Source organism: Marmota flaviventris, chromosome 4 (genome assembly GCF_047511675.1).
Source record: "Marmota flaviventris isolate mMarFla1 chromosome 4, mMarFla1.hap1, whole genome shotgun sequence".
Lineage (NCBI taxonomy): Eukaryota > Metazoa > Chordata > Mammalia > Rodentia > Sciuridae > Marmota > Marmota flaviventris.
Genome location: NC_092501.1, coordinates 156,902,297 through 156,917,275, shown reverse-complemented (window position 1 = coordinate 156,917,275; position 14,979 = coordinate 156,902,297). Strand labels below are relative to the sequence as shown.

Genomic DNA, 14,979 nt, shown 5'->3' with positions numbered 1-14,979 from the left:
GAGCGACTTGGGGGCTGCGCCCGAGCAGGGCATTTCCGCTCTGCGGCGGGCGCGCGGTCCCAGGGCGCCGCGGGGGGCCACAGGTGAGGCGCGGGCGCAGGCGCGGGCGCGGGCACGGGGCGCCGTTGGGCCAGGGCCGCCGCGGGATCGCGCAGGAGCCGGAAACCGCCGCAGGCCCAGGTGGGCGCCGCGTCCCCGTGAACGGCCACCCGCCCCCAAGGCCGCTTTGGCAGGATCGAAGCGGGGACGATTTCAGAAATCCAGCTTTTGATTTTAGAGATGCTGTTTTGAAGGACACCAAAGCCTGCAGAAGAAAAATAAAAACTTCTGGCCTTGCGCGCTTCGCTCTTAGGTTTCCTGGAGCCACTCGAGGGACATCTGGACTTGGGAGAGATCCTCTTCCTGGCTTTCAAGTGCGGTCATGGTTGCTGCTTCTCTGTTGGCCAGGGTAACGCCACCGGCTCGCTCAGAACCCAGCAGAGGCGTCTTTTGAACACAGCTTGCTGCTGGGGTTGAGTTCAGTGTCTTAGTATTGAAGTGATAAGATGATGCACTAGAATTGTGACTATGTTTTTTTCTTTCGTTTTCTTGTTTAGAGTCGGTTATTCATTGCCCCGGGGTTTGGGGGGGGGGGTCACGAAATAAAAACTAAAGCATATCTCTGAATTAATTGGATTGACCTATATAAAGTGTGGGGTTTAAGCACAGTACACAGGCTTTTGTCCATTTTCTTGAATGAAGACTTCCCTGGCCCCATTCAATGTAATGACGTGCCACTATGGAGAACCCTGCAGTTTGGACTCCTTTTTTTCTGAAACAGCTCCCAGAAGAAGCCATAAGTTTTTGAATAAGCAAACCTCTCTTCCTCAGTGCACAGCATTTATCTTTTAAAAGCTGAGTTTGCAAAGTTAAATTCTAACTGGTGGATTTTTGTATGGAATTATTTTATACTAGTTGACCTTACCAACTAGAAACCTAACTACTAACACTAGTCCTGGAGAAGGTGATTATTCACTGTGATGCTGGCAGGAGGTAGCAATATGTGAACAAAACAGAAACTATTTATTTTTATTTTTATTTTTTATCGGTTTATTTTTCTTTTTAGTTTACCTCCTAAGATCTCTCAGTTCCAGCTGTCAGCATTTGCAGTCCTTGGAAGGTAGTAAACCTTGGCTACTGAAGACTTTATTTGGAGAGCCTCAGTTAAGCGTGACCACCCGGCATCTCGGTTCCAGGAATTCATTGCTTAGCTGAAGGACTCTATGGTCAGTGAAACTGCTCAGAGCAAGGCAGCCTTGTTTAGTCCCTGGACCCAGAAGGCTGCAGGCTGTGGTTATTCTGTGTCCTATTGGTGGACCCCCTCAAATGGCTTTCCAGAAGGGACCCAGCGATGGGAAGTCTCTGGTTTGTGTGGCATCCAGTGTGCTGTTGGAGTGGAGAGGAACACACACAGGAGGACAACAGGGAAGGTCACGCCAGGCCCAGACCTTGAGTAGAGAGTGAATTCTTGTAAGAAAGTGGCATTCCTGGAGGTTGACACCATGAGCAAAGATAAAATGCTTAAAATGAGACTAGTGAAGAGTTCAGCCAGGTTGCCCCCAGTGTGGGGAGGACTGGTCAGACAGGTGCCTGGGGAAAAAGCTCTCTGGTGATCAGCTCATTTTTACTCAAGGTTCTGATGTCTTCCTTTCTTTTCTTTCTTTTATTTTAAGAAAAATGTAAGCAAACATAGAAGCACAGGGAATAGTATAATTTCCATATACCTGTCAAATAGATCACATGATTCTTCTTCTTCTTTTTTTTTTTTTTTTTGGTTGAAGCAACTTAAAGTGGTTTATCCCAGACAACATAACAGTTTCCCTCTAAATAGTTCCGTATCCACCTTCAAAAAATGGACATTTTCTTTGTTGTTGTTTTTGTTGTTCAAAGGATAGGAAAAAGAAAAGGGGACACTCTCAAGGGAGAAAGTGGGTCCTCAAGGAGGAGAGGGACAGTGTGCCTCTCCTGCACTCCAGTTTTATTGGGGAGCCCAGAGAAGTTTCCAGAGAGTTGTTCCTGAACAAAGTATACCTCTTGACTTTTTTAATTTTTATTTTTTTTGTGTTTTCATACATGTACTTAGGGTAATGATGTTCATCTGATTCCACCATCGTTCCTACCCCCATGCCCCCTAGGGGCCCTTCCCCTCCCTCCCCTATGCCCTATCTAAAGTTCATCTGTTCCTCCCATGCCCCCCCATCCCCATTATGAATCAGCCTTATATCAGAGAAGACATTCAGCATCTGGTTTTGTAGGATTGGCTTACTTCATTCAGCATTATTTTCTCTAACTCCATCCATTTACCTCTAAATGCCGTGATTTTATTCTCTTTTAATGCTGAGTAATATTCCAATGTGTATATATACCACATTTTCTTTATCCATTCATCTACTGAAGGGTATCTAGATTGGATCCACAATTTAGCTATTGTAAATTGTGCTGCTATAAACATTGATATGGCTGTGTCCCTGTAGTATGCTGTTTTAAAGTCCTTTGTGTATAAACCAAGGAAATGGATAGTTGAATCGAATGGTGGTTCCATTCCCAGTGTTCCAAGGAATCTCCATACTCCTTACAGATTGGTTGCACCAATTTGCAGGCCCACAAGCAATGTAAGAGTGTGCCCTTTTCCCCACATCCTCACCAATGCTTGTTGTTGTTTGTATTCTTAATAGCTGCCGTTCTGCCTGGAGTGAGATGAAATCTTAGAGTAGTTTTGATTTGCATTTCTCTAATTTATAGAGATGTTGAATATTTTTTTCATATATTTGTTGATTGTATATCATCTTCTGAGATGGCTCATTTATTGATTGGGTTGTGTGGTTTTTTTTTTTTTTTGTTGTTGTTGTTGTTTGTTTGTTTTGGTGTTAAGTTTTTTGAGTGCTTTATATATCCTAGAGATTAGTACTCTATCTGATGTGCATGTGGTAAATAAAAATTTGCTCCCATTCTGTAGGCCTTGTATTTACCTCACTGATTGCTTCTTTTGCTGAGAAGAAGCTTTTTAGTTTGAATCCATCCCATTTATTGAGTCTTGGTTTTAATTCTTGCACTACAGGAATCTTATTAAGGAAGTTTGGACCTAATCCAACATGATGGAGATTTGGGCCTACTTTTTCTTCTACTAGCTGCAGGGTCTCTGGTTTAGTTCCTAGGTCCTTGATCACTTTGAGTTGAGTTTCGTGCAAGGTGAGAGAGAGGGGTTTAATTTCATTTTGTTGCATATGGATTTCCAGTTTTCCTGGTACCATTTGTTGAAGAGGCTATCCTTTCTCCAATATATGTTTTTGGTGCCTTTGTCTAATATAAGATAACTGTATTTATGTAGGTTTGTCTCTGTGTCCTCTATTCTGTAACATTGGTTTACAATTCTATTTTGGTGCCAATACCACACTGTTTTTGTTACTGTTGCTCTGTAGTATAGTTTAAGTTCTGGTGTCATGATGCCACCTGCTTCACTCTTTCTGCTAAGGATTGCTTTAGCTTTTCTGGGTCTCTTATTTTTCCAAATGAATTTCATGATTGCTTTTTCTATTTCTATGAGGAATGTCATTGGAATTTTGTTTGGAATTGCATAAAATCTGTATAATGCTTTTGGTAGTATAGTCATTTTGATAATATTAATTCTGCCTATCCAAGAGCAAGGTAGATCTTTCCATCTTCTAAGGTCTTCTTTAATTTCTTTCTTTAGTGTTCTATAGTTTTCACTATACAGGTCTTTTACTTATTTCATTAAGTTGATTCCCAAGATTTTTTTTTTTTTGAGGCTATTGTAAATGGGATAATTTCATTGTTTCTCTTTCAGAATATTTGTCACTGATATACAGAAATGCCTTTGATTTATGGGTGTTGAAAAAAATGGACATTTTCTTGTAAAACCATAATAACATTACCACCTAATGAAATTGACAATAATTCCTTAATGTTTTCTAAACCTAGTTCATAGAGAGATTTCCCTGATTGCCTCAAAAATGCTTTTTTTCTTTTTTTTGGTACTGGGGTTTGAACCTTGGGGCACTCAGCCACGGAGCAACATCCCTAGTTCTTTTTATTTTTTATTTTGAGACAGGCTGTCACTAAGAGAAATGTACTTTTTACTGTTGGTTTGTGTGAATCATAAGCCAAACAAGGGCCACATGTGGCATTTGTTGATTATCATTTTCATCTAGGGCAGGCAGTTGGCTAGATACTCTCAGCTTTGCAGGCCACGGGGTCTCTGTGTGACTTTCTGTCACGCAGTAGCCATAGCTGATATGTAAGTCAGTGAGTTGGCTGTGTTCAAATAACGTTGCATTTTCAGAGTTGTTTTGCTTTGTTTTAAACTCCCTGGTGGGTTAGACTTACCCATAGGCCATAGTTGGCTGACCCTGGTCTGGAGCAACCTATGGGTTTAATGCTAATGACTTGCTAATGACACTTGGTTTGTTGCCTGTAGAATGCTTTATTTTCTGGGTTTATGTGACTGCTCTTTGTACAGTATGATTTAACCTGCTCCTCTAGCCCCTGTATTCTTATGAATTGGAAGTTAAATCTAAAGGCTCAATCAGATTCATTGTTACCGTTTCCACCAAGACTACTTCAGAGTGGTTTTAATGTTTTTAAATATAAATTTATCTGACTTTAAAAGATTTAGAGACTCTCATCCTGAAAACTCAGCATTCTTTTTTTATTATTTATTTATTTATTTATTTAAGGTAGTTGTAGATGTACAGAATGCCTTTAATTTTTTTTTTTTTTTTAAATGTGATGTTAAGGATCAAAGCCAGTGCTTCACACATGCTAGGCCAGCGCTCTGCCACGGAGCTTCGGCCCCAGCCCCAAAGCTTAAAATAAGCTTTGCCCGATGGCAGTGAATACACTTTTTTCCTTCTCTCCTTACTTATTTGTCGGAGAGATTGTAGCTCTTATTTCTCAGGGAGGTTGAGAGTTTGCACCCTCCTCTAGGTCTGTGTGAACTCCCCTCTATTCCAGGCTTCCTTGGTGCCTTGGGCTGGAGGATCACGTATTCCTTCTGAATGGAGACTTTCCTTCCATGGACCAAGCCCAGGGTTTGAGATTGCCTTCCAAGAGGCATTGGGTTTTTTGTTTTAATCCCCTTGAACACTGCATTTTACTCACTTCTTATTTTACCTGACTCTCTCCAGCAGGACTGAGATCCAGAAACTTGGTGCACATGGACCTTTGGGTCTCTGCGTGAGGCAGGCGTGCTCTCCTGTATCCTGAGGAAGGATTCCAAAGCCGAAAACTTAAGACTCTCAGACTCTCTGTGCTCCTGGATTCCTGGGCCACACAGCTTTGAACAAACTTACAGGTGAGAATTATTTCCTCTTTTCTGGACTATTCGTAACTCCTAAATCCTAGAGGCGCTGAAGCAATATGCTGACAGAGAGTGCACACAGAGCCAGTTGGAATCCCTTGTCTTTTTGTTATTTAAGAAAAGTAGGGGGCTGGGGCTGGAGCTCAGTGGTAGAGCACTTGCCTAGCATGCGTGAGGCACTGGGTTCGATCCTCAGCACCATATAAAAATCAACAAATAAAATAAAGGCATTCTATCCATCTATAACTACAAAAAAATTAAAAAAGAAAAAATAGGGGCCGGGGGTGGTGGCACCTATGTATAATCCCAGGGACTCAGGAGGCTGAGGCAGGAGGATCACAAATTTGAAGCCAGCCTCAGCAATTTAGTAAGTTCCTAATTAGCTTAGGAAGACCCTGTCTCAAAATAAAAAAGGAATGTATCTCAGTGATAGAGTGCCCCTGGGTTCAATCCCTAATACTATGGGAAAAAAAAAAAAAGCAGAATAGTAGGAGCGACTGTGTTTATATTCCTTTACCAATTTTTGAATTGAGTTTTGATCTTATTGATTTATAAAAATTCTTTATATATTAATGATACTAATCTTTTGTCATATAGACTATAACTCTTTTCCCTCAATTGTTTTTGTATTTGCTTACAGTTTTTGTGCTCTTCAGAAAATTTTAATTTTGTGTAGTGAAAAATATCAGTCTCCATTTTTTGTTTTGTTTTGCTTGGAAAAGAACTGCCCATTTCAAGATTTTTTAAAATTCTTGTTAATACAGATAAATGAACATGTGATCAGAGCTGGTGTATTATTCGGCTTCACATTACTATAATAAAATACTTGAGGTAATTATTTTATAAAGTAAAAAGATTTATTTTTCCTCACTGTTTTGAAGGTCCAGTCCAAGATCAGACAGACCCACTGCTTTGGGCCTCTGGTGGCTGTGTCCGATAGCATGGCAGAGATCACATGGCAGAGCAGACCCTAACTTCATAAGCCAGGGAGTAAAGAGGAAAAGACCAGGGTCCTCTTCTAGGGCATGTGCCCAGTGAACTGAGGACATCCCATAAGGCTGCACTTCCTAGCAGTTCTACCACCTCCCAATGGCATCACCCTGGGGACCAAGCTTCTCACACGTGGAACTTTGGGGGTTGAATATTCAGCATCCCAACCCTACAGCAGAGAACATGTGACTCTGCAAAAGAAGACTCTCTAAGTGGGACGATTTCCACCAGATAATGTCCAAATACACAACCGTTGGCATTAAAATGAGGCCATTGCTGGTAAGGGTTGTGGTTTGGAGATGGGTAGTTGAGGAATCTTTAATTATGTCATTATACTAGTTTTATATTAAACTTCTCATAATAAACAAGTTTTCTTTATAAAAGAAAGAATGGTAGGGGAGACCCCCTTCATCCCATTTGCTCATATTCCACAGCTATTTGTTAGGCAGTTCTGTGCTACCCTTGATGTCCCATGGTTCTATATGTAGGAGACCTGTAAAAACCAGTCAAAGTTCACAGGAATCCTATAAAATCGCTCCATTTCAGTTTTTATAGGTGTCTTACACCTAGGACCACGAGACATGGTGGTTTAGCATTGGGGTGCGGGGTTCATAAATGCTCATGGTCTTGAACTTAGAGGTTGTACATGGGAGGCAGATATTAATGGGGCAGTGGCTGATTAGGCAGCTACCTTGAGAGTATCTACCTGTCATTCTGCAGGGTGGAGAGTCCATAGCTTCCCATGGCAGTTCTTCTGTCTTAGTGACACTGCGATCATGTCACACTGAGCGGCAGGCCCTGTTGGCCTTGGCTGTTTCTCTTCATAACCATATTAGTGTCAGGTCTTCTATCACAAAGTACCCCACACCGGGAGGCTTAGAACAACAGAAATTTATTCCCTCCCTGTTCACAGAGATTCAAAATCTAAACCCAGGAGTGGGCAGGGCTGCCCTCCCTCCAGAAGCTCTGTGGGGAAATCCCTCCTGCCTCTGCTGGCCAGGGGCGGCTCCCAGTACCCCTTGCTCTTGCTCATGGCTGCCTCGTGCCGGTGTCTGTCCTTCATCACATGGCCCTCTCCCTTCCCATGAGACAACTGGCATTGGACTTCAGGCCCGTCCAGATGCTCCAGGGTAATCTCACCTGCAGTCCTTCACTTGCCCACAGGTGCAAGGTCCATTGGCCGGGCCAGGGAACATGTGGTTCTGAGGGTCAGGACCTGGACCTTTTGGGGAGCCTTTACTCTCTGCTTCACTCTGCAGTACAGCAGCCACCACTGGGTCAGAGCAGCTCCCCAGACACATTAACACTAGCTTCCCCTGTCCTCGAGGAGTGTCCCCACATCTGCTCTCCCTCCAGGTGCTGGTGTGCTGAAGCCCTGCAGGCCCCTCAGGCCTCAGCGTTGGTAGGAGGGCATCTTAGTCCATTTTGTGCTGTTGTAACCTGAGGCCAGGTAACTTGTAAAGAGTAGAGATTTATTTCTCTCAGTTCTGGAGGCTGGAAGTCCAAGACTGGAGGGGTAGGGGCTGCGTCTGCAGGGCCTTCGTGCTGGCCGTCCCACGGTGGAAGGACAGGAGGGTAAGAGCACCAGAAGGAGAGAAGGGGCGTGCACTGCTCATCTTCTCGGGAGCAGAGCACTCTGCTGGTGTGTCTGCTGCTGCAGCTCTTTTACCTGTTTAAGGGTGTGATCATGTCCCTCAGGGGATGGGTGAATTTTGCGTGTTAAAACCCAGGGCTGCGGGACTGGGAACTCTGATTTAATAAGCCTGTGCCTTCCTCATTTCATCATTTTAGGAAATAATCACAGCTGCCTGCTTCGAAGACTCTTTCTCTTGATTTTGGTTTCTGTGAAGTTAGGTAGCGTTGATGAAGCCTGATACAAACTCACTAGTGGGAGTCAGACCACCTGATAAATGAATAGAGAACTGTTTGACCATATTCCCAGGAGTAGTTGAAAAGACCAGGTCACTGTCAGTGTGACAGTTAAGTGAGGAGTCACGACCAGCAAGCTCTTAGAGCAGAAGCCAGATTTGCAGGTGAGACAGGTATGCAGGTCCCTGGGCCTAAGTCAGGTGTGACACACTCTGGATCTGCTGACTGCAAGAACCTTCCAGAAGCTCAGTTACATACTGCTTCTTACTAGCTTCTCTAGTCTCCATTGTCACTTTCCATCTGTGCTGACTAGCAAATTGAACACACATTTCGAATTCCATTGGCCCAGGTTGAACATCTCTAACCCAGAAATCAGAAATGTTCCAAAACCTGAAAATTTTTGAGTGATAAAGTTTCGATTTCAGAGCATTTTGGATTTCAGATTTACAGATCAGGAATGCTCACCCCATGCAAATTTCCCCAAATCTGAAAAACCGTGAAATCTGAGACACTTCTGGACCTGTGGGTTCCAGATAAGGGATATGCAACCTGCAGTGGTGGCATAAGCGAGTGTTTTCTCATGTAACTTCTGAAGAATGTCTGTAACAAAGTCACCCGTGACAAACTGGTGTCTAGAGTAGTTTACCACTGGAATTGCTTGGGATTAGAATCCCCAGTAGAAAAGAGCAGGTTTTTGGGCTGGGGATGTGGCTCAAGCGGTAGCGCGCTTACCTGGCATGCGTGCGGCCCGGGTTCGATCCTCAGCACCACATACAAACAAAGATGTTGTGTCCGCCGAAAACTAAAAAATAAATATTAAAAAATTCTCTCTCTCTTAAAACCTGCTCTTTTCTTTTTTTTTTTTTTTTTTTTTTTTTATGTTCAAAAATTTCTCTGTGGCCTCGTAAGTTCCAGTATCTCTTTACCAGTGAATAGTTTTCAAGGTCAACTTTGTGATCCAGGTTCCCTTAGAAAACAGCTATTTCCTCTTCCAGTCTTTCTGATACTTTAGTTGTGCCCATGTAAATGATGAATCCCTGATGAAGAAAGACCAGGGAAATATCATTCCTGTCTTTCATGCTTAACAATGAGGTTGCTCCTGCAGAGACTCCTCCAGGTAGGGGACCCTCCTCCTCCTCCTCCTTCTCCTCCTCTTCCTTCTCCTCCTTCTTCTTCCTCCTCACCCCCACCCCTCTCTATGTCTTTTATTAAGATCATTGCCCAGACCTTACAAGTGGAGTGTAAAACTTCTCCTGCACCAGCCACGAGCATCAGGGACCACCCCAGCTCAGTTTTACTGTTAGCTTCTGGAGAATCTTGAAGCAAATCCTATAAATCACGTCATTTCATCCCCAAATGTTGCAGTAGGAATTTTGTTTAAAAGATTCTTTTCTTACATAACTAAAATCCTAATTATTGAGCAAAAACTCCATAATATCTAATACTATATTTTGTAGTTCCTTGATTTTGTAAGAGCAAAGTCTGTGCGGCAGCGCGTTCTGGTTGGAGTTGGTGAGAGCCATTCCTCATACTCACTTCTACACCTCATGAACCTTTTAATAGTAAATGTGTGTCAAGCACTGATTCAATTCAATTCTGAGTGCTCTTATTCTACCTTTTACTTAATTTCAAAGTAGTTGTGTGAATAATATGTGAATATATTATTTAAATGTATATATATGGTGAAATCGACTTTTTTTGTGCAGTTCTGAGGTTTTAAAATGTGGTGGTTCTTGTAACCATCATCACAATCCAGCTCCCCAGAGCACTTCCATCACCAGAACATCCAGAAGACTCCCTCCTGCTGCCCTTCCTAGTCAGGCCTCCCTGGTGACCAGTCATCTCTTCCCCATCCTTAGAAGTTCTGCCTTCTCCCAAATGTCATGAAAATGGAATTTACAGCATAGAACCTCTGAGACTGGCTTCTGTCACTGAGACAGTGCCTTTGCCCCTCATCCGTGCACGCATCCTTTTTTGATGTCGTGGTCTGGACGTCCAAAGTATGTCCATCCACTGTGGGAGGGCGTCTGGATTATTTCAGCCTCTGGTGATTATGAAGAGAGCTGCTGTAAACGTATGTATGTAGGGTTTTGTTTGAAGAAAAGTTCATCTCTCTAGAGTGAATCCCTAGGAGCACAATTGCTGGTAGGTGATACGCTACTTTTATAAGACACTGCTAGACTTAATTATATAGGAAACTTTCCAGAGTGGCTCTACCCCTTTGTGTTCCCACTAGCAATGTGAGGGAGTTCCAGTTGCTCCACATCCTTGTCAGCACTTCATATGATCAGGTTTGGGTTTGGTTTGGGGTTTTTTTGTTTGATTGTTTGTTGTTTTATTTTGAGCCATCCTAATAGATGTGCGTTTTTTTCTTTTTTCATCTGTTAATTATCTGATTTCAGGTTTTTGAGATTATAAAAGAATATATTTAATCTTGAATAAATGAGAGCATTAAATTTATTTTAAGTACTTGTTATAAAAATAAGTATTTGATTTTTCTGATGATTTTCTACATTTAAATATGGCAAATATTCTATATTGAAAAATCGATTAAAACCAGAATGTTTTACAGACTGGAGTCTCTTAAATCTCACCCATTGAGAGATGGAGCTTGGCAGAGGAGTGTGAATGTTAATATCTGGGTGTGAATTTTTCAGTGATCAGTTCATCACAGGTCCCTGTGAGTATTTTGTTGCTATTTTTAGTGCTAGTGGCCAATGGTACTGTGTTTGTTTTTGTCACCGGTTTCATGCTGGATTAGGTCAATGGGTGAATACTTAATTACCTGACAGCAAATTGGATGCACATGGAGAGTCATTCATTGATGTCTTTTAACTGTAGTGAACACTGTCATGGTTTGAAACAATGGACCTCTCCATGTTTCTGAAAGTCAGAGCTTGCCTTTGACCACCTCTTTCCTTGTGAAGCCATGGCCAGCACAAGGAAGGAGACCCTTTGACTTTCCCTATCCTGTGCCTCCCCCTTCAGGTGATTCAGGGACTGGTCACTGGTCACGCTTGCTTCAAAGTGTAGAGCTGATACCTAAGTTAATTCCTGAACTGCATTGTTTGTGGTTTTTGTTTTGCTGTTGTTTGTTTTGCAGTACTGGGGATGGACCCAGGGCCTCATGCATACCAGACAAGTGTTCTACCAGTGAGCCACATCCCAGCCCTCAGAATGCACTGTTAATGTCAGTCCTCAGTCATCGCTTCTCCCACCAGATGAGACTGTGAAAGTCTTCAGACACACAGGGTCATTGCTGAAGGAGGCCTTGTCTGTACTTTCATGCCTCACCCATTAGCTTCTATGGTTCAGGCTTCTAGTTGGTGGTTCTGTTTAAAACCCAGGGGTTGGAGGGTTCTGTTAACTACCTGGAAGAACAATGGTGTGGAGGTTTTTCTCTGGGACTTGATTCTCCCTCTTTTGCTTCCAAAATGCCGCTGGAAAGTCAGACCTATTGACATACCTTCCTTTCTAACTGAGGGATTTTATAAAGAAAAAAGCTGAGCTAACACAGGAAGGAAGATCGGGGGCAGAAAGCCAGTGGGTTTTTGAGGTTGTTGTGGTTGGAAGCCTTAGAACCTAGAACTAGGAAGATTTGGTTCAAAGTGTTGAAGAAATGGGATAGACTTCTGTAGTCAAGTAACTTTTGGTTAAAAACTAACATTAATTGACCCTCCCATCAATTAGGGCTAGGAAATGTCAGAAGTAGTGAAGGATTAGTAAAGGTCTTACCTCCAATGGACTTAAGTCTTTGTTTTGCTTGAAGTTATTTATTTTGGTACTGGGGATTTAACCCAGTGACTCTTAATCACTGAGCCACATCCCCAACCCTTTTTATTTTTTATTTCGAGACAGGGTCTCACTGAGTTGCTTAGAGCTTCACTAAGTTTGCTGAGATTGGCCTTGAACTTGCAATCCTCCTGTCTCAGCCTCCCTGGTTGCTGGGATTGCAGGTGTGTGCCACCACACCCGGCTTAAAATTATTTTTTAATCATCTTTAAATGATATGCTGTTGAAATTATTTTAATGCAGTCATATATATGTGCATATATATCTGGGTGAGGATGAGAGGAAGGGACAATGGAAATGCATCTGGCCTTTAGTCCAGGGGTTTTAGAATACCAGCCTAATACCCCTGCTGCCCCCTGGTGGCAGTGTATTAAACAGTGCAGTTCACAAGCAAGCATAACCCAGCCCATTGACTTCCCTGTCCCAAGAATCCTAGGGCAGCCTAGGAGACAGTTTTTCTTTCCACTCTCGTGATGACTACTTGGGTGATTTCTGATAAATCATTTAGTTTAAAGTCCATATTTCACTTTCTTCAGCTTTAACATGTAATTTCTAAAGTTTCTTCCAGCTTTAATGTCTTTTAATTCTCTGACGATGTTCACAAATATTGTGTGGTAGAGATGTGTCAAGTTTCATTTTTTTCCCTTGGAATCTATACCCTAATTCCAGGTAGTTATTCAAGAAGGCAGGTTCTAGAATACTTCCTGAAACGTGATGGGATTCAGCTATTGGCCGGAAACTGCATGGATCTGTAGCAGCACAGTCCACATGATTCATATGATGACCCTGCATCATTATTAAAAGTTTAAAGTTACATCATTCAGAAAACTTAATTTTTAATAGTGGAAAAATGCATAATAAAATTTACCATCTTGGCCAATTTTAAGTGACAGTTCAGTAGTGTTAAGTATCTTCACATCATCAGGCCATCTTTGCTGTTATTCAGTTCTAGAACTTTTTCCTTTTGCAGAACTGAAGGTCTGTACAATAACTCTTCATTCCCTTCTTCCCCAGCCCCTGGTAACTACCATTCCATCTTCTGTCTCTGTAAATCTATTCAAGATACTTCATATGAGTAAAATCATGTTCTATTTGTCCATTTTGACTGGCTTATTTCACTTAACATAATGTCCTCACAGTTTATTCATATTGTACTAGAATTTCTTTGGGTGGCTTCCATTGCTTGGCTATTGTGAACGCTGCTGCTGGAAACATGGAAGCCACGCCATTTTCAGTGTGCCATGTTGTACCATGTTTATCAGTGCAGAGAAGAGTCTATGTGATTTTTAAGAACATTAATCAACCATACTAGGTAATTGGTATATGCATTTTTGTCTGGATATGTAATTTTAAAAGGAACTAGGACTGGGAGTGTAGCTCAGTGGTAGGGCAGGGCACTTGCCTGGCATGTGAGAGGCCCTGAGTTCAATCCTCAGCATTGCAAAAAACAAAAAGTTTAACAGGAATATTTATCAGATACAGCTGTATGCTAGGCTCTGTATCTGTGATGCAGGCTAGTAGCCATCCCTTCTAATTCTGTGGTTTACCCTTCTCTCAGAAGGAGACTGATAGTTCTTAAAATCACCTGAAAGCCAGAATTTGCCTATACATTATCTCCATCCATTAGTCCTCAAGGTGGGCATTATTCGTTCTGGTTTTCAGTGCTGTAACTGATGTTCAGAGAGACGAAAATCCTTGAACAAGGGCACACAGCTAAAAGATGGCAGGGCGAGGCTGACAGGGAAGTGTGGCCCACCTACTGCAAAAGCATGTGTTCTTGTGCCTGCACTGGCTCCTGCTTCCAGGAATGACACCAAACAGCAACCATCTGAAAACAATATCACCAAATTGCAGTGTTTATGATGAATAACTCAGAGAAACTTTCATAATGTCTTTGTATTAAATAGCAACCCTTTGCCTGTTGCTTGCAGAGAGAGCATTGTAGATGAGTTCATCTGAGACGCATCTCCAAGGCTTGCTTCTGGAGGATTTTGCAGAATAAATCTCCCTGCTTTCAAAGGGTGGTCCTCATGTGCTGATCCCTGTGTTTCCGAGGTTCCCCTCCACTGCGTCAATATTTTCCCTTACTTCCCTTTGGTCTGTCAGGGAGCTAAGACCAGTGTCATTGCACTTTGCCCTCTGTCTCTATAATGCCATGGTGTTTGGGCCTCGAGCTCTGCAGTTGCTCTGCCCCTGTGTTTCACGTAGGTGAGGAAAGGGCTATAGACTGTCCTCAGAGGGGGATTTTCTTGGACACTCTGCAAGCTCCCGAGGAGACCCAGCACAACTTTCCCTCACGGGCACTTTCACATGAACAAAGAAGTAGTGATATAGCATCTGAGCAGCCGTTGAAGCCTTTCTAAGAGTTTCTGGGCAATCAGTGACATTTCTTGGGACTTTAGAAACCTAGAGATGGGTGAGGAACTTCCAGAGACTTCCAGAGGCCCAGCTGCCTGCACGTCCAGCTCAGAGCACTGGAGCCCAGACCTGTTGTGCTGGTGACACCAGGTGCTCAAAGCAAACCATGTCATGTGTTCTGCATTCTTTGAGTGGTCCTTCTTGTTGCTTAATGTTTGTCAACTTAGAAGCATAAGAGTAAAAACATATGCTCTTAAAATGTGTACTCCGCCTTCTCCAGGAAACAGTCTCAGAGTTACATAAAATGATGGTATATTTAAAGGGCTAACATGTATTAACTTGGAAAGGGCTAACTTTTAATTCTGAAGGTGTGTGTGGGGCAGGGGGATAGTGAGGATTGAACCCAGGGGACTCCAGCACTCAGCTACATTCCCAGCACTTTTAATTTTGAGACAGGGCCTCATTGAATTGCAGAAGCTGGCTTCAAACTTGCAATCCTCCTGCCTCAACCTCCTGAGTCTCTGGAATTACAAGTGTGTATCACTGTACTGAGCTTCATATTTATTTTTACATATTTTTAAATAATTTGCATGCTTGAAGTGTATCTTCTAAAA

At 42.5% G+C, this 14,979-nt stretch overlaps 1 protein-coding gene across 14 annotated transcripts in view; it reads left to right on the top strand.

Moving 5' to 3' along the window:
* The window catches only part of Ggact (gamma-glutamylamine cyclotransferase), a 56,107-nt gene continuing 41,128 nt past the window's right edge, over window positions 1–14,979 (top strand). For 5 of the 14 annotated variants that reach the window (XR_011707428.1, XR_011707427.1, XM_071611622.1 and 2 more), the window contains exons 1-2: window positions 1–83; window positions 5,184–5,350. The gene's annotated coding sequence lies outside the window, so the exon portion shown is untranslated. The other 9 variants (XR_011707429.1, XM_027938826.2, XM_027938824.2 and 6 more) reach the window with 9 other exon arrangements.